The 21,173-nt window shown below is 48.0% G+C and overlaps 1 long non-coding RNA gene across 1 annotated transcript; it reads left to right on the top strand.

Moving 5' to 3' along the window:
• Positions 1 to 18,582: 18,582 nt before the first annotated feature.
• On the top strand, positions 18,583 to 19,309 carry LOC139589465 (uncharacterized). Its single transcript, XR_011679018.1, has 2 exons — positions 18,583 to 18,897; positions 18,943 to 19,309. It is a non-coding gene; the product is annotated as an uncharacterized lncRNA (long non-coding RNA).
• The last annotated feature ends 1,864 nt before the right edge of the window (positions 19,310 to 21,173 follow it).

Below are 21,173 nucleotides of genomic sequence, written 5' to 3'. Positions count from 1 at the left end.
AAACCTGAGCGTGATGGCAGGTGCCAGTAAGATTTCTCCTGATGGAATATCAAGGACAAGCTGCAGGCAGAACTGCAGGAAGCTCAGAGGAAGATGAAGGCAATGGAGAAGAGGCACCAAGAAGAAATGGAAAGGATGCACAAGGTCCTGCTGCAGTACAGGCTGGCTGACCAAAAGCAGGTGAGTGAAAGAGCAGGAGGCAGTGCACTCATGCAACAAGTGGTCTCTGCCCTTGTTGCCTTTCCCCTGCAGAGCAGCAGGTGGATGGGGAAATGTCTCTGAGCGCCATGCTCTGTGGTCTCCATGGCAGCTGGTCAGAAGGACACTTACTGGGCCACTGAATCTCAGTTGCTGCCCTGGGCAGCAGGGCTGGTGCCTTGGCCAGTGGGCCAGCAATCCTGTGCATGTATTTCTGCTGGCCTCCTAGAGCTTGCTTTTTTTTTGAGGGGTTTGTTCAGGTGAGCATGGTGACCCACACAGATTCTGAACAAGTTGTCCCTGTCCATGGTGAATGCAGTCCGCAGAACGGGGTGAAATGTAAAGTTGTTCTTTCCCTGTCACAGTCTCTCCTATGGCTGGCTGTGACAAGCTGTAGTTTCTGACTGCTCTTTGGGTTTGACTTGAGGAGGAAGAGTTGACAGCTCAGCTTGCAGCCTAACACCAGTGTTGTTCCTAAGGGCTTGCCTTTGAAATGCTGTGTCTGGGCCATCTCTGCCAGGCACCCTTCTGACACAAACAAATTTCTTGTCCCAGAGGGATGCAGGATCTGCCATCAAAGCTGCCGCAGCAGCAGCATCCTCTGAAGAAGCCTCCTCTCCGCAGCCTGAAAACCAGAGTATGAGCAGTTCGCCCCGCTCAAGCCAGGAGAGAGAGAAGCACTTCCTGAAGCTGCTGAGTATGTCCTGGGGATTTCTTGTGCAATCCAGCAGTGTATTATAGTGTGTGTGCCTCAGCATGAGCTGTACCATGTGCTCCTCCTCACTCTGGTGTCAGACTGACATTTTGCACTCCCTACAGAAGCCAGTGTTGTGCTTGGGGGCAGCCAGGGAGCACTTGGAGGCATTCCTTTTGCCTTAAAGGCAAAAGGTGGGAGTGGGTGGGCTTTGCCTGAGCTTCCTTGTGCAGTAAAGACAAGAGCTGGGATTGTGTCCCGAGCAGCAGCAGTCATTGACTCAGTGAAGGTGTGTGTGCTAATCTGGCCAAACTGATGAGAACATTTGGCTTCCTGGATTCCCTTTAGACTCCTGACTTGTCACCAATCATTGAAGACTAAATACTTCAGTGAAATTGATTGGCTGTGCGGCTGATTTAATGCTGGTGTTATTTTTATGACTTTCAGTACTTCTACTATTCCTTCTATGGTTTGGTTTGATAAGAATTCTACATTTTGGTCAGCCTGACCTCCTTGAACAGAACATCAGGTGACAGCACAAATAAGAGTGGAAGAGGTCTTTTTCAGTATGCACTACAAGTTAAAAAGTTCCATTCTTAGAACAATCCCAAGGTATTTGAGAGGAAGAGTTGTTTGGAAGTGCCCCAAAAGAAGAAAACCAGGACATTTTGTTACAATCCCTGTTTGATATTTTAGTTGTGTCCTTAGGAAGACGCATCAAAGAGACACATCTATGTGGTGTGGTCAGATAAAACTGCCCTGCGGGCAATTCTCAGGAGGAAGCCTGCAGCCCCTCTGTTGCATGTTCCTCCCGTACCAGGCACTTTGTCACTGCTAATGCCCAGCTGGTAAATATTCTTGGAATATTGAGCATTGGCCTCAATCCCGGCACAGATTCTTGCAGTCTAGGAAAGCACACCAAGGCTTAGTGACTCTGCAGTACAACTGAGTTGCTTCTTACAACTAGTAAGAGCTGCCAGTGCAGTGCTGTCAGAGAATAACCGGTCAGGTACAGAACAGAGCCCAGTTCACTCAAGTGTCTGCATCTCCTGGGGAAAAGCCACTTGGGTAATCATTCAGGAAGCTAGTCAAGTCCACACACACCACACTCACCATGGCAAGCTCAGCACACAGAGGCAGAGAGGCCTTTTATAAGGTCAGTTCCAGACAGGCTTTTTTGAACATGCCAAATGGGAACCAGAGGCAAAAGATGAGCCATGTCCTCTGCACAAGGTTTCAGTAGGGGCGGGTATGAGGGCGGTACCAAGGGGAAGCGCAAAGGGAATTGGCTGTCAGGAAGAAGGGGCCATCCACCAGGGGTATCACAACCAATGAGGAAACAGGGAAAGAAGAAACCAGGGAAAGTTGGGACCTGTGGGGAAAGGAAGTGGGATGGATCAGTGTTAGGGCGAGTCCATGAGGAAGACTTTTCTGTCTGCCTGGGTAGGGTGGAACTCTATTGTAAGTATTCCTCCCTTCAAGGGAGAGCTTTGGGAATTTCCCTGAGGGGCAAAGAATCAGAGGATTCCACAGTCAACAGCTTGTAATACAGCTGGCTCTGGCTCTGGCTTCTTCACAGTGGCTGTCAGTGGCCATTGGTGGGCTTTGCCCAGCTTTTTGTCATACCTGCCCTGCCACTGACAGTGGTGTGACTGCAGAGGCTGCAGCCTTCCTTAGCTGTGAGGTTTCAGCTGCCTTCACCTGGACTCGTGAGAGGATCAGCATCTCATTTGTGCAGGTGTCTGTGTCACGGCAGCGCCTGAGGAGCGGCGCTGTCCTTGTGGCCCGTCTGGGCTGTGCCCTGTGGGAAGATGGAGCCCGTGGGTGGTTTTAAGGGGCCGAGTGCAGTGCTAGTGACTGCTGCTGTCCAGGCTGAAGACAAGGACTTGTAGTTCTTCACTACATGGGGAACGGGCAAAGTAGTCTTCAGAACGTAGCCTGCTCATAAATGAAAAGGGTTCTAATTCCTTCAGCCAGTGTTCTTGGATGTAGCACAGCATGAGCTGCTGTTCTCTAAAAATGTCAAGGCATTCTTTAGGCAAACTGCTGAGAAGTAGAGAAAATCCCCTCCTCTCCTGGGGTTCACTTTGCAATATTCTTTCTGCTCTGCAAAAAGCAGATGTTGATAAAAATTCATCCCAGATGCCAGAGTGCACTTAATCCTTGGAAGTATGAAACCTTTTGTTGAATCTCACAAGAGAGTGTTTCTTGCCAAGAGAATGAAGGGTCCAGAGTTTTCAGCCCTCCTTCCCCTTTGTAGATGACAACCACTTGCCTTGGTGTCCATTCTTTTCTGGTCTCTGTCTGTTCTGATGGTTTTTCCATGGGCTTAGTTTCCCTTCAAGGCAACCCTCCAAAGGAGTGTGGGAGAATCAGACTCTGTGCAGGCCAGAGCTGCCTGTCTTGCTGGGGCTGCTGCTGTTGTTGTTGTTGTTCTTGTTGATGTTATTGTTAGCCAAGTGACCAGAAATTGCTCAGAGCCCCAGAGAGTGGAGCTGGGTTTCAGCTGTCCTGGAAGTCAGGATCTCTGTTTTGAAGTTTGCTTCTTGCAATTTGTTTCTTTCAGGGCGTGTTGTGAGTGTGGGAGGTCCGGAAAAGAAGTACACGGGATGGAGACGTATTGGCAGTGGGTGAGTGCAGCCAGGCTTACTTCTACAGAGCCATGGGCCAGGAATTCTGGTGGTGCAAGATCACATGGGAAGTCAGGCAAGCTGCAAGCATCTTCAGACCCTAGCTTTAGCTTGTCCCTGTCTCAGTGCTGAGGCAGTACAAGGCATCATCAAAGATAATTGGATGCTGACAATGTCTTGGCTGCCTCAAGGAGCAGGACCTGGAAGCCCTCCTGTCTTCCAAGATGTGCCACCAGTTTGCCTGTTTTTCCGGGAGCCATGGTTTTGTATGATTCCAAGTAAGATGGCCACATTCATGAAGGAGGAAAACCTGAGAGAGCAGTTTCCCACCCGTTAGCTGTCAGATAACAGCTCTCAGTAGCATTTCTTAGTAGTATTTTGCTGATAAAAATATTCAGTGGTTGGGAAAATAACAGAGGCTGTGTGGTGTTGCCTGAGTTTGGCAGGTAGGATCAAAAGAGAGTGGCGAGAACGCCCAGCAGGCCTGTGTGTTTCATTGGCTGGACAGGCACGCCACAGGCACAGACACAAGAAGGAAAAGGCAAAGAACACCCCTGCATGCATAATCTAGTGTGTACATTTGAGATTAGTAGCAGCCCTTTTTCTTCCTGTTGGACCCAGCTTTTCTCTGGGACACTCTGCATGGCAGAGGGCTGCTGGGCCGCTGGGCCATTGGCTGAAGAGCAGACAAAGCCCGGTGTTTTAGAGGCACTGCAGGCAGCAGAGAGCTTCTGCCTGGGCTGCCTTTTGCTTCTGAGCACTGAACAACTTCTCTGTTTTTGCCTCTGCTCTTTTTCTAGGGGTTTTGGAACTGTTTATAAGGCCTTCAATGCTGCCACAGGACAAGCGGTAAGTGCCCACGCGGATTTTGCAGCTCTCGAGTGCTTTCCCTTGGGATGTGATCTGTGGCCAGAGCTTTGGGCTGCCTGTCTTTGCTGCAAAGGCTGTCCCGCAGAAGCAGCCTGTCTAGAGGCAGGCTGCAAAATGCATTTTGGACAGACTTTGTCCTTCCCACCTACCTGAATGAATGCAAGGATGGCAGTGGTGTCTTTCAGAGAAGGACACCCTAGCTTGGACTTACTGGATGAATCTGCATAGATTAGCTGATGGCAAGAGCAATCATTCCGGCCCAATTCCTCTTAAGCACAGGTTCAGACAGATATTTTCTTTTCCATCATGTGGTTCAGTTGGAAAATATCATGCAAGACCTAAAGAAGGAGAGATCTTGTGCGGAGCACAGTTTTGCCTTTCAGTCCTAGGGAACCTAGTTCACTTACTCACTCACATACGCACACACACACACACACACGCACACACGCATAGATCAATGAGAAGAAGTTGATGCAGAGCCTTAAATAGTACAACCTTGTGTTGATCCTGTGTGGGTGACATTCCACTAGAGAGATGCTGTCTGTACTGCACAGACATGGCAGTGTCTTGGAGCATCCTGCGGCTCTTTGGGGCTAAAAGTTCAGAGTTCTGAATTCTGGTTTTTGGCTCTCAGCACATACATTCCATCTTTCTTAATGGTAAGGAATTAGATAAGGTAGTTCCTTATCCACCTGCAGTGCTGGGCTCAGGAACTGCACTTGGAGGGAGGTCTAGGAGGCATCCAAAAGACCAAAGCCCTGTGCTTATAACCTGGGGCACATCCACAGTGTACCACAGAAAGGGTTATTCATTTTTAAACCCATTAAATAATTTCAAGTCTTTACCTTGTTCAGGATTGTTCTTCAGAGTTGCAAAACCCAAACTGAAGAAGTTAGGATGTTCTAGGATTGTAACTTACTTTGAGTCGCTTTGGAGTTCTTCTTTGGACAGCACTTTCCCTGTCATGTATCTGTGTGTTTACTTTGGCACACAATGGAAATGGCAGCCGTCTCTGAAAGGCTGGTCAAAGCCCCTAGAAATGCTACCGTATTTCCAGTGGTTTCAATTTGTCTTCAAAGGAGCAAAATTATTTTTGGCTTGCAAGATGTGTGTAAGTGATGATAGTAGTGCTAAGCAAAGTCTATTTGAGAAGTCTGTGGGTGCAGAGAGTGCTGTTAGCGCTTTGTGGTTGATGGTTCAGAGTCCCTTTTGACCGAGGTGTCAAGGCATCCAGGCCTGTGAGTGCACGGAGAAAGAGGCTCTGGTGATGTCTGTCCCTTATGGCTTTCGATGTCATCGTAGGCGCCCATAAAGCAACTTAATCTCCAGCACCAGAGTTGTAAGAAAGTGTTGAAGGAAATCCTGGTCATGTGGGAAAATAGAAACCCCAACATTGTCACCTACATTGAAAGGTAAGTGGTTCTGGCAGAAAATGGATCTTTCAATTAACATCAGTCCACTCCTGTATGAGGCATGGCAGGAGATTGCATTTTGTCCCCATCAGTGGTTCCTGGCATAAACAGCTTGAAGATTGATCTCAGAAACCTGGCTCTCTTACTAAGCCAGCAGTGTCCCAGTCTCTCTGCAAGCCTCTCAATGTCCCTGGGCCTTACCTGGGTCGGCAGAGAGTGGGGGGGGTGACCCCACCACGGCCGACTGCGGGGAGACACTCTCTGTGCCCCGAGGGTGCTGAGGGCACTCAGGCTGGTTGCCTTCGCTGCAGCAGAGACGACCGAGACGTCGGTGGAAGAGGAAAGGGGCCGTCTCCCAGCAGGGGGTATTCCAAGGTTTTATTAAGGAGTCCCGAGGGAGCTCCTATACCTCAGAGGCTTCCTGCCGAGAGCGCTGGGGGATGTCCGGAGCTCACATTTAAAGGGGGGAGGACACTAACATAGATAAAATCCTACTAACCAATAGGTATCTCTGGGGGATGGGTGCTGGGGGGACAGACATACAAAACAGCGTATGGGGCAGGACTTGGGGGGTTGACCCTTGGCCCCTGGCTAATCACTCGACAACTTGGACTGAAACTTCTAGGTAAGGGGCTGGGATGTCGAGGTGACTGGCAGAGAGCCAGGGTGGGGGTTTTGGAGATCTTATCCCAGGAAAGGGATAACACAAGTAGAGGGAAAAGGAGGGGGGGGGTACAGTCTGGGATAAACCATTTGGGAAAAACGTGGGAATACAAAACAAACTACTTCAAAGTATTACAAAATATAAGAACGCACTACAACACAGCAGCCTGTATGTTCACTGGCTGCACATTGTTTTGCTGTTTTGGGGCGTGATTTTTTCCAAGTGTTGGAGGAGAAGTGCTGAGAAGGTATCCCAGAGATGATTTCCCTTGCACTGTTCCCACTATTTTCCATTGCCTTGCATGCCAAAAGACTAGGCTAGGAGGCACATAGTTTGCCAGGTTTGAAATTGTTTTTCCTGTTGGTGACTGTCCTTTCTGCAAAGTTTTCCAAAGGGTGTTGGCAGTGCTGCACACCCACGTGCCCTGTGTAAAAGCTGTGAAAACTGTGTCTCCTTGCTGCTGGAGTTAATGGTGCAGTTTGTGTATGAAGATGATGAAGCAGCTGCTGGGATGTGTCCGCTTCCAGATTGATCTTTGCCCTCACCAAACTGCCTTTTTCCCCTTCTTGCCACCTAAGCCGTCTCGTTTTCCACGGGTGTGCCTTCCTCATTGAGGCAGCACAGATGATGGGGCACTGGGTAGCCTGGGTAGAGTGTGTCTTCATTTGATTCCGTCTTCATTTCCCAGTGACCTGGAAACAAAACTCAGCTGCAGTCTTTTCTTCCATACGGCAATTTAGCTGTGCACATTCAGCTCCACGCTGTTGCTTTCATCTTGCAGCTACCTTGTCCATGACGCTGTCCTGCTGGTGTTGGAATATATGGATGGAGGCTCCTTAGCTGATGTGGTTAGCCTGGGAAGGATGGCTGTAGGACACATAGCAACAGTGTGTCGGGAGGTAAGGGGTCCTGCTTGTGCTTGGGATGGCTTGGACGGACTCATCCTTTGAAAGTGATGCTAAGTGAGTGATTCCATGTTCAGAACTTTCTTTCTGTGTTGCTCTTCCGCTTCAGAGAAGAAGGAGCATCTGCACTGAACTGCCTGTCAGAGTCCCTGCCCTTACTGTAGTCTGTTCTTTACTCTTAGCTACCGTTGTTGAACTCCCTGTCTCTTTTTCATTTTTATTTTCTGTTCTGCCCCGTGCCTCTCCAAGCCTTTGCCCAGAACCTTTCTGCATTGCCTTCTTTGCCTGTAAGTGCAAAGGTGCTGGTGTGCGAGTTTTCAACCAGCGGCAAAGCCAAAGAGAGACTCATCTTTCACAGGTCTCCACTTCAAAGGATGGCACAGCACCCAGCATGGTGCTTGCCACTGAAAACTGACCAATGAGCTACTTCCAGGTTCTGTCGAGGCAGCCGTATAACCCTTGTCCGGCAGCCTCCCGCCCGACAGTGATCCCCTTGGTACCCAAGGCAGGGACTTTTTCTCTTTTGGCAAACCCTTGTTTGTCCTCCAGATGGGGAGAGCGCATCCACTGCAGCAGCGGTCATTCTGACTGCCCTTGCAGGGGACAGTCTCCAGCAACGACTGAATGTTTCCCCTCAAAAGCTAATATGCCTCCTTTGGAAAGATCCTGCTCTCCGAGTCTTGCAGCAGCAAGCTCTTCCTCTTGCCGGGCTCTCTAGCTCCTTTGGGATCTTTGAATCTTCAGGAGCAGCCTCCTTTTGCTTGTGATGAAATCAGATCGGGCTAACTTGGCTTCCTGTTTCTTTTTTCTCTCGCAGTGCCTGCAAGGCCTGGCTTTCCTTCATGCCAACCAGGTGATCCACAGAGACATCAAAAGTGACAACATCCTTCTGGGCCGGGATGGCTCCGTCAAGTTGGGTGGGTATTCCCGGTCAGGCGCAGCACTCCGGGGAGGCGGTGTGGGGCTGCTTGGGAGTGGCTGCCGGGTGCCCAGCAGTGGCGCTGGTGAGAGTGCAGGGAGTGCTCTGCAAGCCCAGGGCGCAGCTGGAAGGTGCGGAGTGGTCTAGAGGGCAACAAGTTGCCAAGAGTATCTTTGGTTTGTGTGTGTTCCTTCCAAAGGGAGAGAGTTACAGTGTAAACGTCCAGGGGAATGAGGACAAGCCACGGTGGGAATGGTGGGTGGGTTGTTAAGTGGACAATTGTTAAGTGGACAAATGTCCTTGGCTGCAGCCCTGAGGAAAGAGAGCCCAGCTGCTTTTCCAGCTTGATTCACCCACTTCATTCTGGGACTGAGAGTGAGGAACTCTTTTCCTTGGTTTCCTATTTGAAGCAGTGTTTGTTTTTCTCCTCAGCTGATTTTGGCCTCTGTGCTCTGCTCAGCCCTGAGCAGAGTAAACGGAGGTCAATGGTCGGCACCACCTGCTGGATGGCACCCGAGGTGGTGAGAGGAGAGCCCTACGGCCCCAAAGTGGACACCTGGTCCCTTGGCATCGTGGGAATTGAAATGGCCAAAGAAGAGGCTCCTTATATTCGGGAAACCAGTGACAGGGTAAGGTGCAAATACGCTCAGATAGCCGTGTCCTTCTGGCCCTTTTCTATTAAACAAAATCCCATTCCCACAGCCTGAAGTGCTTCCACCAAGGCCCACTTCTAAAACCATCCCTGGGGCTCCCATCAGCTGTCAAGGCTAGACCTGGTGCAGCTTGGAATAGCTGGGGCTGCACTGGCACCTTTCTTCCTTTGGGAGAGAAGGCTCATGTCTAACCATCTGCTAAGGCAAGAAATTGCCACTGTAGATTGCAGCTTAAAAGATGAGGTCTAGGTGAGCACTGAAGGCTATGGAAGAATCACATAGAATCTCCTGTTTCCTTTCACTTCAGGCTAACTACCTGATAGGCAAGATCGGGGTACCAAATCTGCACCAGCTCAGGCTACCCCGTGGCTTGTGTGAATTTCTGGGCTGCTGCCTGCAGATGGATGTGGACAGGCGAGGCTCTGCCAAGGAACTTCTGCAGGTACAAGGCAAAGGGGCTGCAGGCCAAACAGCTGTTCCCTGTCAGGGTTTGCTCCTCGGCCAAACTCCAGGCAATCAGATGGGCCCCCACATAGTAATCTCTGCTCTGGATGCTTTTCAAATGGAAACCAAGTAGGATCCAAGACTGCTTGAGGTTAGAAGGGACCAGTGAAGGTCATCTACTCCAAAGCCACGGCCCCTGGCAAGGACATCTTCAAGTAGATCAGATTGCTCAGAGTGCCATCCAACCTTGAATGTTGCCGGGCCTGGGGCTCCTCCCAGCTCTCTTGGCAGGCTGGGCCAGTGTTCCAGCATTCTCCTCATAAACAGCTTCTTCCTTAGAGCCAATGTGAATTGAGTGTCTTTTAGCTTCAAACTGTTGCCCCTTGTCCTCTTGCAATTGGCCCTGCTAAAAGATATGTCCCCATCTTTCTTAGAAGCCCCTACAACTATGGAAAGGTGTCCTTGGGGCTTGCTCTTCTCCAGGCTAAACAAGCACAACTCTCACAGCTGTTCCTTAGAGGAGAATTCCCACCTTCTGGTCTTTTCTGTGGCCCTCTTTTGCTCTCGGCTGGTGTATTCAGGTTTACCTGGTAGCAAAGGAACCGAACTATTGCAATGCTGAGGACGGGGTTTGAGGAACACAATGAAAGCAATCCATGCCAAGCGGTTTTAGATTGGTCTGTGCAATAGCAGGGGCTGTGGGGGAGCTCACTGGGAGCATCTGAGGGCACCCAGCTTGTCCCTCCTGTCGCACTCTTAGAGGTTTCTGCCAGCCAAACGGGGACAGCTGTGCAGGATTTGTGCCAGCCCCATGTGCTGCCTGGCCCAGTCAAGTAGATGAGAATCGCTGTGGCTTTGCTGCCAGGTCTTGTGGCAGACAAGGAGCTGCTGACTGGGCCACTTCCTTGGCTGTGCCTGCTGTGAAGGAAGATGCCAGCCGGCACAGGATAGGGGGTGCATGCCGAGGCAGACACTGCTCTTCCTGCAAGCCAGAGCTGAGCACATCTGTGCCCTGCTGCTTGTGTCCTTGCTCCTGGCTTGCTGCTGAAAACCTGCATGTCCAGCGGTTCTGAGAACAACATGTGGGATCAATAATTTTCAGAGCTCTTGGGAGTCTCTTGAGGAATGCCTTAGGCCCCACTTCTCTCTTGGTCACTCAAATAGCCCATGTCTAGAGCAAATAGGATCTTGAATAAGTCTGTTGGCTTTCCTAAAAAGAAAAAACCTTTGGACAGCAAGCAGCAATCCCACAGTGATATCAGGACCAAAATCCCAGAGAGTGACGCCACCTTGAGGAATGGACTAGTGCAGTTCTGGGCCATGTTTCTTGCAATAGCAGCATCCTGGACATGAAGGCAGATGTGCTGCTGGTGCCCTCAGTCCGATGTCTGTGTATTTCTGGGCACTAGAGGAATTCCAGAGGAATTCCCTGTTAGGAACTCAGTTTGGAAAAGAATGGCTCCTTTTTCCTTTGTCTCTTTTAATTTGGTTTGTTTTGTTTCTTTTTCCCTTTGGGCAGCATCCATTTCTCCAATCAGCGGAGCCTCTCTTAAGCCTCTTCTGACAGGCCGATTGCTGTCATCCCTGCAGCAAGGAAATGCAGGAAGCAAAGGAGATGACAAGGACCACTTCAGCACTTGGAGAACAGAGCCTCTGAGAGCAGGTAGAAATCTTGAGCAGAGAGGGGCCAGGGAACAGGCAGCCATCAGAGCAGGAAAGCATGGTGGCATCTCCTTTTCTCCCAGCTGCTGACACTCCCTCTAAATTTTGAGTTAGAACAGCATTGCTGGAAGGCACAAAGTCACTACTGATGTGCACTTTTCAGGTGGGGGGGTGGTGCAAAGCATGAAGCTTCCACTGATTCCTGGGGGAGATGGCTGGGACTTCATGTGGAAGTGTCTTCCTCCCCTCACCAGGAGCTGGAAGGGCAGTGTTTGCAGGCACAGCAGCTGCTGGGACAAGGGGCAAACTTCCTGGCAGAGGTACAGAAGGAGCAGGAGAAAAATCTGCTTGAGATGAAGCAGGAAGTTGCCACCATGCAAGCTGAACAAGAAGAGGTGCGAAGCAGAGCCAGTCAAAAGGCAAAGGCTGTGAAAAGAGAGCTTGTGTGTTGTTTTGGACTGCTCTGCCTTATGGGCACTGTTTCTCTGGACACTGTCTGTCTGGGTGGCATTGTCTCTTAGCTGGCCCTTGTTAAACAGTGCTGGAGAGACCTTGGTGCCAAGAGGGCAAGGACCGGTCAGGTGAGAGGCTACCAGAGCGCAGGTTTGAGGAAGGCAGCAATGGTGTTGCAGGCCCAAAGAGAATGGGAAAGCCAGAGCTTTGTCTCAGAAGGAGGGAGGTCCCACAGGAAGCCCCCTGCAGAGCCAGGCTAGAGCTGTGGGAGTGGGCTGCCAGTCAGGCTGCTGAGGAGGTGCCTGAAGCTGCTGAGTACGTCCTGTGCATCCTTTGTCTGATCGAGCAGTGTACTGTGTGGATGCCTCAGCATGAGCTGTAGCACGTTCCTCCTTGCTATGGTGTTGGACAGACATTTTGGACTCCCTACAGAAGCCATTGTGGTGCTTGGAAGCTGGCAGGGAGCACCTGGGGCATTCCTTTTGCCATTGAGGCAAAAGGTGGGAGTGGGTGGGCTTTGCCTGAGCTTCCTTGTGCAGTAAAGACAACAGCCGGGGTTGTTTTGCGAGCAGTAGAAGGCTGCAGCCTAGACATTAACTCATTGAAGGTGTGTGTGCTAGTCTGGCCAAACTGATGAGAACGCTTGGCTTCCTAGATTCCCTTTAGACTCCTGACTGGTAACCAGTCATTGGAGACAAAAGACTTCAGAGAAATTGCTTGGCTGTGGGGCTGGTTTAATTCTGGTGTTGTTTCTATGACCGTTTGTACTTGTTATTTCTTCTCCAGATCACATGCCCCCCCCCCCCCCCCCCCCCCCCCCCATCCCCGCCATCTAAATCCCCACTCTAAGGGCTTTTCAAATGAAAATGAAGGAAATGTGCAGCGAAGCAATCGAGGAAACAGAAGAGATGACCACGACTACTTCAGGATTACTTTCTGCAATGGCAGCTTGGAGCTGGACTCACAATAATAGTCCCATACACCCTCATGCCTGTTGGAAGGCTCCCTTCCATGTCAGCCCGGGAATAAATCAGGTTCTACATTTTCTTCTGAATTGGCCATTCTTTTTTAAAGATGGAAAGTCCCTCCTAAGGGCATTCTGGTGTGGCTTGGAATTGGCAACGGTTTCCTTCCTTTATCAACTCCAACCTACACTGCCTTTGGAATGCTGCCCATTGGCCAGTTTTTGCCCGGCCGAGGACTTTGGGAGGAGGAAGAAAGTGCAAATGCATTTCCAGCCAAAAGCCAGTGAAGAGCAGGGCAGCCTGTGAGAGACGGTCTGAAGTTCCACTCATTTGCCTCACGACCGTTTCAAGGACCGACATCGGGACCCTGAGGAGCCTGATCAGAATCCTGGCCTGCCGATGGTGGATGAAAGCCAAAAATCCTGAGGCCCCTGTGTCACAGGCATCTTTTCACTGAAAATCCTTTCTTTAGGATTTTTCCTTCTGAGAAGCTATTAGTCCTCAGAGACAGAATGTAAACAATGGTTATCTGCTGCTGTGGAATGCAACAGGTGCACCTGTGATTGGCCCATCTTGGATGTTTATAATTAATGGCCAATCGAGGACCGGGCTATCTTGGACAGAGTGCGAGAGAGCTGCCTTTGTTATCATTCTTTTCTTTTCTATTCTTAGCTTAGTTAGCTTCTGAGAAAACCTTTTCCTTTCTATTTCTTTTTAGTGATTATAGTGATAATAGAATATATATTTCATAAAATAATAAATCAAGCCTTCTGAACATGGAGTCAACAGTCTCATCTCTTCCCTCATCCAAGAAGCCCTGTGAACACGGTCACACCCCTGAGCAGAGTTCTGGCCTGCCAAGCGATTGTTCGCAGCTGTGTCTACAGTGACTGCTTCCAGCAGGGCCTGCCAGGGGGCAAGGCCCCCCATGCGCTTGCACCTGCTTGGCGACAATAGCCCGGGAATTCTCCCACCTCTTGGCCTGGTTGGACTTTTCTGGGGTAACCTTTGGTAGTCCAAAGAAGACCCCTCATCAGCTTTTCAACCACCGTAACGGACGGACTAAGATGGAAGAAGCCTCTCTCTCAAGGACTGAGACATGAGACCCCTATTTGGAGAAGCTCCCCCCAGCTCCCCCTTCCCAAGGGCTGAGACTGAAACCCCCAACACAGGGGAGCTGTGTGGGGGAGCCAACCTGACCAAAGAGAGATATTTGCCTGCAAGTGTGGCCACTGGACCAAAAAGACATTGGTCCTCGCCAGCTGCTGAGAACATGGACTACCTGTTACATCTGTTCTTTATTGTATCTTTTTCCCCCTCTGCGATTTCAATAGAAGATCTGGTTCTCCCCACTCAGCAATGGACTATAACAGAACCTCGAGTTAACCAGAACCTTTGAGATCTTCCCGACGTGACTAGACAAACTCCATCAGCTGGACTACGAGGACTTTGTCTTTCTACACTTGCTAGCTATATCCCCTCTCTCTCTTTCTCTCTCCCCCTTTCTCTATCTTTTTCTTCTCCCTTAATCCCTCTATTGCATTTGCTGTGCTCATTCAATAAAGGTGCATTTGTTTGGATTAATACTGAAATCCCCACTGTGCTGTGTTTTGCACTCTGAGATCAGGAAAATGAACCATCACAACTCCCCACTCGCATGAGCGGATCGTGACACAGCCAGAACATCCTGTGCAGATCCAGGCTTTCAGCTGTGCCAATAGATGCTTTTGGTTCCTGCTCGGTGTAGCCGGCACATCTCCAGAGCTCCCACAGCTCCCGCCTCCCAGGTGGCCATGGCTAATAGGTATGAGGCTCTGAGAGTACAACCAAGAAGGTGGGCACATCTGCTGGCAGTACAGGAGAACAGAGAGGAAAGTGCCTGGCAGGACCCTGGCCAGCGAGGCAAAACACCCGCTGTACCTGCTCTTTGTCAACAGTACAGGACTGGTGGGTGACATCACTCTTGGGGTTGTCTGGGGCTCAGCAATGATGGAAAGTCTGTGTGCTTGAGTGGCTTTGTCCCTCCTTCTGTGCCTTCTGTTGTCCCTGTGCTCCGCGGTGTCTGCCCAGGGCTGTGTAGCTGCGTGGCACAGCTGAAGTGCAGGAGAGCCTCATTTGTCTGCCCTTTGAGATGGCTGCTTGTTGTCAATGGAGAGAGATGGGGAGACTGACTTGGTGATCAGAATCCGGTTTTCTTGTGGGATACAAGCACCTATAGACTATTTTAGGGAGACTAGTAATGTGTACTACAATGTTTAGGTTGAAGTCACTTACACAAACATGCATATAACAACATCTCTTGCTTGCATTGTTCTATAGGATTTTCTTTTTCTAGTAAACCTGTCTAATTAAATCTTCTTGCTATCTAGATCTAATTTTCAAAGTTCCATTTGCTTTTGCCAAGGCATTTTATCTATCAATTCTCTCATGCTAATAAGGTCCAAAGTACTCTCTGTCTCGTGCACCCCAATGTCTCCCCCTTCTGTGTCAACCAAAACCACTCCTTGAATGGTCTTATTAATTAATCTCTGCACACATTGAAGCAAGCAAGGTGTCAGGATTCATATAATTATTATCACAATTACCACATACATACCTATCCTAAAAAGAATCTTTTACTTTAAAACTCCAGCTACTAAATGGCTCAGGCTTGATGTTTATAAACTAAAGGCAATCCCAATGGCAGCTGCATTACTGGATTTAGAAAGGCTGCCAGAAGTGTAATTGTGCTAAAAGTTTTGATTCTTATAAACAAGGTGATAGGGAGAAACATTTTTAGACTGATTCCTTCCCATGTATTTAAAATGAACACAAAAATCCAATTTCACAGAACCCAGGAATTCTAATTCTCAGGGTTCCACGTATGGTGTTTCAGGAAGGTAAGAGATCCAATTTGATGTGTTTTGATCTACTTTCAAAAAAAATTTTTTAGTGTAAAGTTCTGGAGGAGCTATATTCTCCCCTATTTTTTTGGTTTTTAATAACATGCGTGTTTCTCATGATGAACATGAAGGTAACATCAAGGCAAAACAATATGTAACATACCAATAAACTTAGACTAAGTAAAAATAAATCAGATAATAGATAGGATTAGTAGCACATGAAAAATAGAATGGTGATTTAAAACAATACATTATCAATTTCTTTAATATTGTACCATTACTTAGAGTCTGTAGTAATCAGCAAGCTTTATTTTTTTAAAGTGAGGGCTTGGAAAATCATTCTCAGCTAAGATTTCTATGTTCACCTTAAAAGGAGGTTTAGCTGTTATAGCTCTAAATTCGGTAAGTCAAAATTACTTGAATATAATTTTTGTGCAGAAAATTTTCTCTACTAGTTAAAGCTAGGACTTGGCTTGGGTCTAGGCTTTTAACTGAAAGAGTCTTTTTAATATATTTTAGAAACCTCTTAGTAACAGTAGTTAGAAAAATAATAGATGTCTTATAAATAGTTATAGAACAATAAGTGAAGGTTTGTAAAGTAGCTGGCTTTCTCATTTATCGTTAGTTAAATAGTTAGTTAATGGTACCATAGACAAATAGCAAATAAATAATGTTTGTAATAAAAAGACAGGGAATTCACATCACAAAATCAACACCATAGTCAGGGTTACTTACTATATCAGTAAAAATGGTCTTAAGAAATCGAGGTTTTATTTCCCTAGACATATATGACATTAAAGCAAAAAAATAGAAGAAGGCATTAAATAACTCCTAACTAATTACAGTCCTAATATGGAATTGTTTCTCACTCTTCAGTATTACTTCTAAAAAATAAAATAGCAAAAACTGTTCTTATTTCTAGAGCAAAAGAGTGTTATCTTGCAATTTAAAGGAGCAAATTTTGACAAAAATTGATTCAGACTTTATGTCATTCACTTGTATAGCAAAGGAATTATGTCTTATAACTCAAAGAGGTATACTTCAACAAAACTTAAAATCAACTTCACTAAGACTTAATCAAGTATCTCTAAAAGAACTTAAAGTTAACATCGCTGAGACTAAACAAAAATCAATCTTAACAAGAATTAACTTTTTTAAACTCTATTATTACAAAAATGTGACTGAAATTTTGTCATATAAGAGTTAAACATCAAAGGGAACAACATGTGAGTAAACAACTGTACTGAAATCTTTACAATAAAATTACCTTGTTAGAACTATGGAGTAAAAAGCAAGCACTTAACAAAGCTGGCAGTGGAATTAAATCTCAAAAAATCACTGCAGATAAAGTTCAAGATTTGTCTTGAATGTGAGCCAAAGAATCTTGAATTTATGCCTTACCTAATTACTCTCAGTGAACCATGCAGTTTTGCTATGTTATTAATAGGTAAAAAGACCCCACCTCTATACCAACACCTTTGAATTTTTCTAGTAACAATCCTGTTAAAAATCACAAGTTGGAAGATAAATCTCAACACTGGCTGGTGCCAGGCAGGCGGGGCTGCAAGCCCTGCAGCAGCTTTTAAAGATTTCTTGTAGGATAGATTTAAGTTTGGCTTAGTAAGAGTAATGGCATATAAACATTGAAGGCTAAACTAAAAGAGATTTAGTAATATAGTACTAAATAGCTATACCAAAGAATTCACAATAAATACCTTGTTAAAAAAAAGGCAAGTAACTGGAAAATTGACCAGGGCTAGGTGTCCTTCAGGGCTTTAGATCTGTATGAACTGTGCCTTTTGATAGCTGGGCTGCTCCTTCCAATGCCTGAAAGTGCCTGAGGCACTTCAGGTGGGGACCATTGTGGGGGTGTCGAGTGTCCCAAATGACTCCTGTACAAAATTTAAATGCATCAAAATTCTCCACTCTGTTAAAAAATCTTACCCCCACAAAACCAGGGGGACAGACATCACAAAAGGTTTAACTGTGGCGATCAGGCGCTGGTATTTGCACCAAGTGTTGGTTTTGTAAGCTTTCGCTCCTTCCACCAACGCCGGAGAGTCCCTGAGTCGTTAATGGGCACTCATTGGGCTATTGGCTCCTTCAGATAACAGTCACACCGGCTCCGGTATCAATGAGTCCTGTTAGGAGTGTCTCTGCCTTTCAGAGTCCCCTTGCACTGGCATGTTGGACGCTCAGAGGTAATGCATTGTGTCCCTAAAATCTGTGGGACCCCTGTAGAACTGAAACCCCCCTCCCTTTATTCAGCTACCAGGGGTGCAGGCAGGGGTGTTGCAGGAGAGGGTATAAGTTGAGCTATATTGCTCCCGGCCGGGACTACACAGGGCAGATGGGGGGGTCCAAGCCATGATCTTTATTTCCCCAAGGGAATCAGAGTCTATAGCCCCAGGAAGAACAAACAACCCTGTTATCCAGGTGGAAGATCTGCCTATAATCAAAGCGTGCATATTCTGTCCTGGCAGTCTGAAAACTCTTGTGGGAAGCAAATGGACAGATGAATCAAGCAATGTTACTGTATCGGAGGTTGCCAGGTCCATTCCTGTGCTGCCTGGGGTGGCTGGTTGTAAGTCAGCGACAATTGCGAGGGCAGGGCCGATTGGAAGTTCATGGTTGCTCCCAGCTGCTGCGTCGGCTGCAGAATTTGTGTCCTCGCGCGTCGCCGTCCCGCGCTGCGAGAGAAGTTTCCCTGCAAAGGCTGGCCATTGTGGTGGAACTTGGAGCGACATCTATTAGCAAGGGGAGGGCCTTTCCAGCAGCAAGGGCATACACCCGGAGCTTTAGGTTTCTGCGTTCTTTGGCAGTCTCTGCGGATATGTCCACATTCCCCTCAGCCAAAACAAGCCAGCTGTTTCCCAGGGGTTAATTTCATGGTGGCAAAAGCATCCACTATGCCTTGCCCCACAGCTTGATTTGTGACTGCTGTGGTGTGTTGTAAGGTCCCCAAGCGGTGGCACGCTTGTATCATTTGGAGTAAAGTGGGTTCAGGTTCAGGGGGTAAAGATTTTAAAAGCTGCTTACAGTCCAGGTTGGTGTTCTCGACAGCCAGTTTGAGGAGTATAATCTCCCTGGCTTGCTCGCTATCGATTTGTCTCTCCAATATTTGTTTCCATTTGTCCACACACTGCACATAAGGCTTCTCTCGGTAAGGTACCTTGGCCATTAGGGCTCCCAGCTGAAATAAACAGGGCATGAGATGAAGGACTACATTTTGTTCATCACGAAAAAGAGACCAGTGTGTTACAAGAGTTGTCTGCTGACTATTTCTGTACTACTTCATGAGATAGGAGTTACAAGGATACCAGGGAAGGAGTTGCAGGAGCCCACACATAGTCCCACCCAGCAAATGGTACAAACAGATAACTAACAGAAATAACGACCAGGGAAAGGCTGGGGAAAGGGCAGGGGCAGATTAACACCCAGCAGGGAAACCTTTCCCGCTGACAAATGGTACAAGCAGATAACTCACAGAGATAACGACCAGGGAAAAGCTGGGGAAGGGGCAGGGGCAGATAAACAGTCTGCAAGGTAGGATATTTGCTTGCTTAAGCTTGATAGGACACAGTTTGCAAGGCAGGACATTTGCTTGCTTAAGCTTGATAGGGCACATATTGCGTTAATCATAAGATTTTGGTAATTTTCCACGGAGAAGTCACCAAATAAAGACATAGGGTGAAGAAGACGCAGCTGAGGAAGACTCCGCAGCCTTTTATCACTGACCACCAGGAGACAGAAGGATGACCCTCTAGCAACAACCAGCACAGGCGCAGAGAACTCCAAGATAACATGGACTCCTGAAGGATGGAGAGGATAAAAGGACTGAATCAGAAACTAGTTGGTGCAGCAGTAGGTGGAGCTGAGACTCCCCTGTCGCCCAGCGCTGAGCCTTTGCTTACTTAGTATAACTGCTTCAATAATTAATAAATTCTTTGATTGGAAATTGCTCGTTTTGAGTCAATTTTATAACAGGGCAGAAGACTTTTTCTCCTTTTAATGTCTTTATTAAAAGTGATCAGCTCAAGACTGGACGGGTCTGCTGTCTCCGTCATCTCTCCAAGGGTGACTTGGAGGAGGAGGATATGCACAGCTTTGTCAACTAGGAGCAAAGCTAAGAGTTCAGTCCTCGTGGGAGCCGTCATGGGCATGAGCTGGATGTAGAGCTTTCTGACTTTTTTCTCTGGCTCCTGGTTTCGCGATGACTTTTCCGGGTGAGGGGCCATGAAGGTCTCCAGCATCTCTGCAGGCTCAGCACTTTGTTCCTCACGTTCAGACATCACTCTAATTTCTCAACTCTATATTGGCTCGTTGTTTTGGGGGTCTTTTCAGTACCTTTGGAGTAGTAGCCTCTCATGGCATGCTGGTCCTGAGGCTATTTTGCATGCTCCCCCTCCTACGTCTCGTCCCTTCTCCTCACTGGGGAGGTCCCCGCCCTTCACTGTCTCGGGAGAAAAGCCAGCGGGCCCTTTACTGATACAAAAAAAAAAAAACCAAAACATTAACGACAACGACTTGTAATTATCGTAACATACAGGTAGTGCTTTAGCAGCCACAGTGGTCTGACTAGTTTTTGTAACCTTTTTCTCCCAAAAATAATTGGCAGATTTTTTTTTTTTTATAACAGTATGTGCCCCCTCCTCCACAAGGTGGTCAACAGTTAAGGCAGCCAGGGCTTGGCTTGCATGCCCTGCATACGTTGCAATTAAATTTTCCAGTCCTTTTTTCCATTGTGGCATAAATATAGCATATTGTGTTGGTGTGAGCAACAGATTTGCAAAAAACTTAAGATCATGAGGAGTCATGAGGTGAGTAGTAAAGGTTGCTCTTAAGAAATTACTAAAATATGGGCACTTCAGTCCATATTCCACAGCGGTATGGTGCAGTTCCTTAATTTTCTGAGTGATCTAGGAGCACCCATTGTGCATTTAAGCCCTTCGGGCCGAATTGCGCAAGGGCCACAAAGATTTCTGCAGCAGTGTCAAAGTCTCTGTCCTTAAGGGCTTTCCTTTTTATCCAGAACCAATTGTTACGCGTATCTGAAGGGAGTAAGCTCGCATCTTTTTCAGGGTCAGGGTTGAAAGAGTCCAGCTCCCCTTCACTGCTAGAGTCAGTGTCTGTCGCATAAGCCATAAGAGCCCGGCGGCTCTGGGATGGCTGGCGGTGTGGCGGTGGGACTGGGGGTGGCAGCCGGGCTCTATCCCTGGCACTCGCTGGGGAGGGCGTGCGGACGCGGGATGGGGAGCAGGATCTGGGCAGGTTTTGATCCGGCGCAATTGCCGGGGCCGTCTCAGGGTAGCCTCACAGGCTGTAGCCTCGCAGGCTTCCCCGTTCCCTCCCTCTTTTTTAATTGCGTCCATGACCGCCTTCCAAGCAGGAAGCATTCGGAGCTCTGGCTCGCGGACAGGCAGCGTAGACAGGTTGTAGAGCTTTATACCGACCTTGACCCAGAAGTGGGTAGTAACTACAGAAGAAGGGGTAGTGTTAGAGACCATGTGTGACACCCATGGTAGAAGTGACTTAAGGTCATGCTTTGGGATGAGGGAGCCATGCCTGTCCAGAAGGACTAGCATGGTTTCATAGATGTCTCTCTCTTTGGACATTTCCTTTCCCATTCCTTTAGATCCCCTGGCTCACCTGTCAAGTTGCAGCAGACAGGGATTGCGGGCCCAAACGCGGTTCTCTCACTGTCACGATCAGTTCCAGGGCCTCACCGACTGCCCTCCAATCAGGCCAACTCATTTCCTCAAACAGGGCACCAATTTTCGGCAATGGAGAGAAATGGGGAGACTGACTTGGTGATCAGAATC

The sequence above is a fragment of the Agelaius tricolor genome, unplaced genomic scaffold (genome assembly GCF_023055355.1).
Source record: "Agelaius tricolor isolate 1412-34295 unplaced genomic scaffold, bAgeTri1.0.p SCAF_4, whole genome shotgun sequence".
Lineage (NCBI taxonomy): Eukaryota > Metazoa > Chordata > Aves > Passeriformes > Icteridae > Agelaius > Agelaius tricolor.
This window is presented reverse-complemented; position numbering and strand designations above follow the sequence as displayed.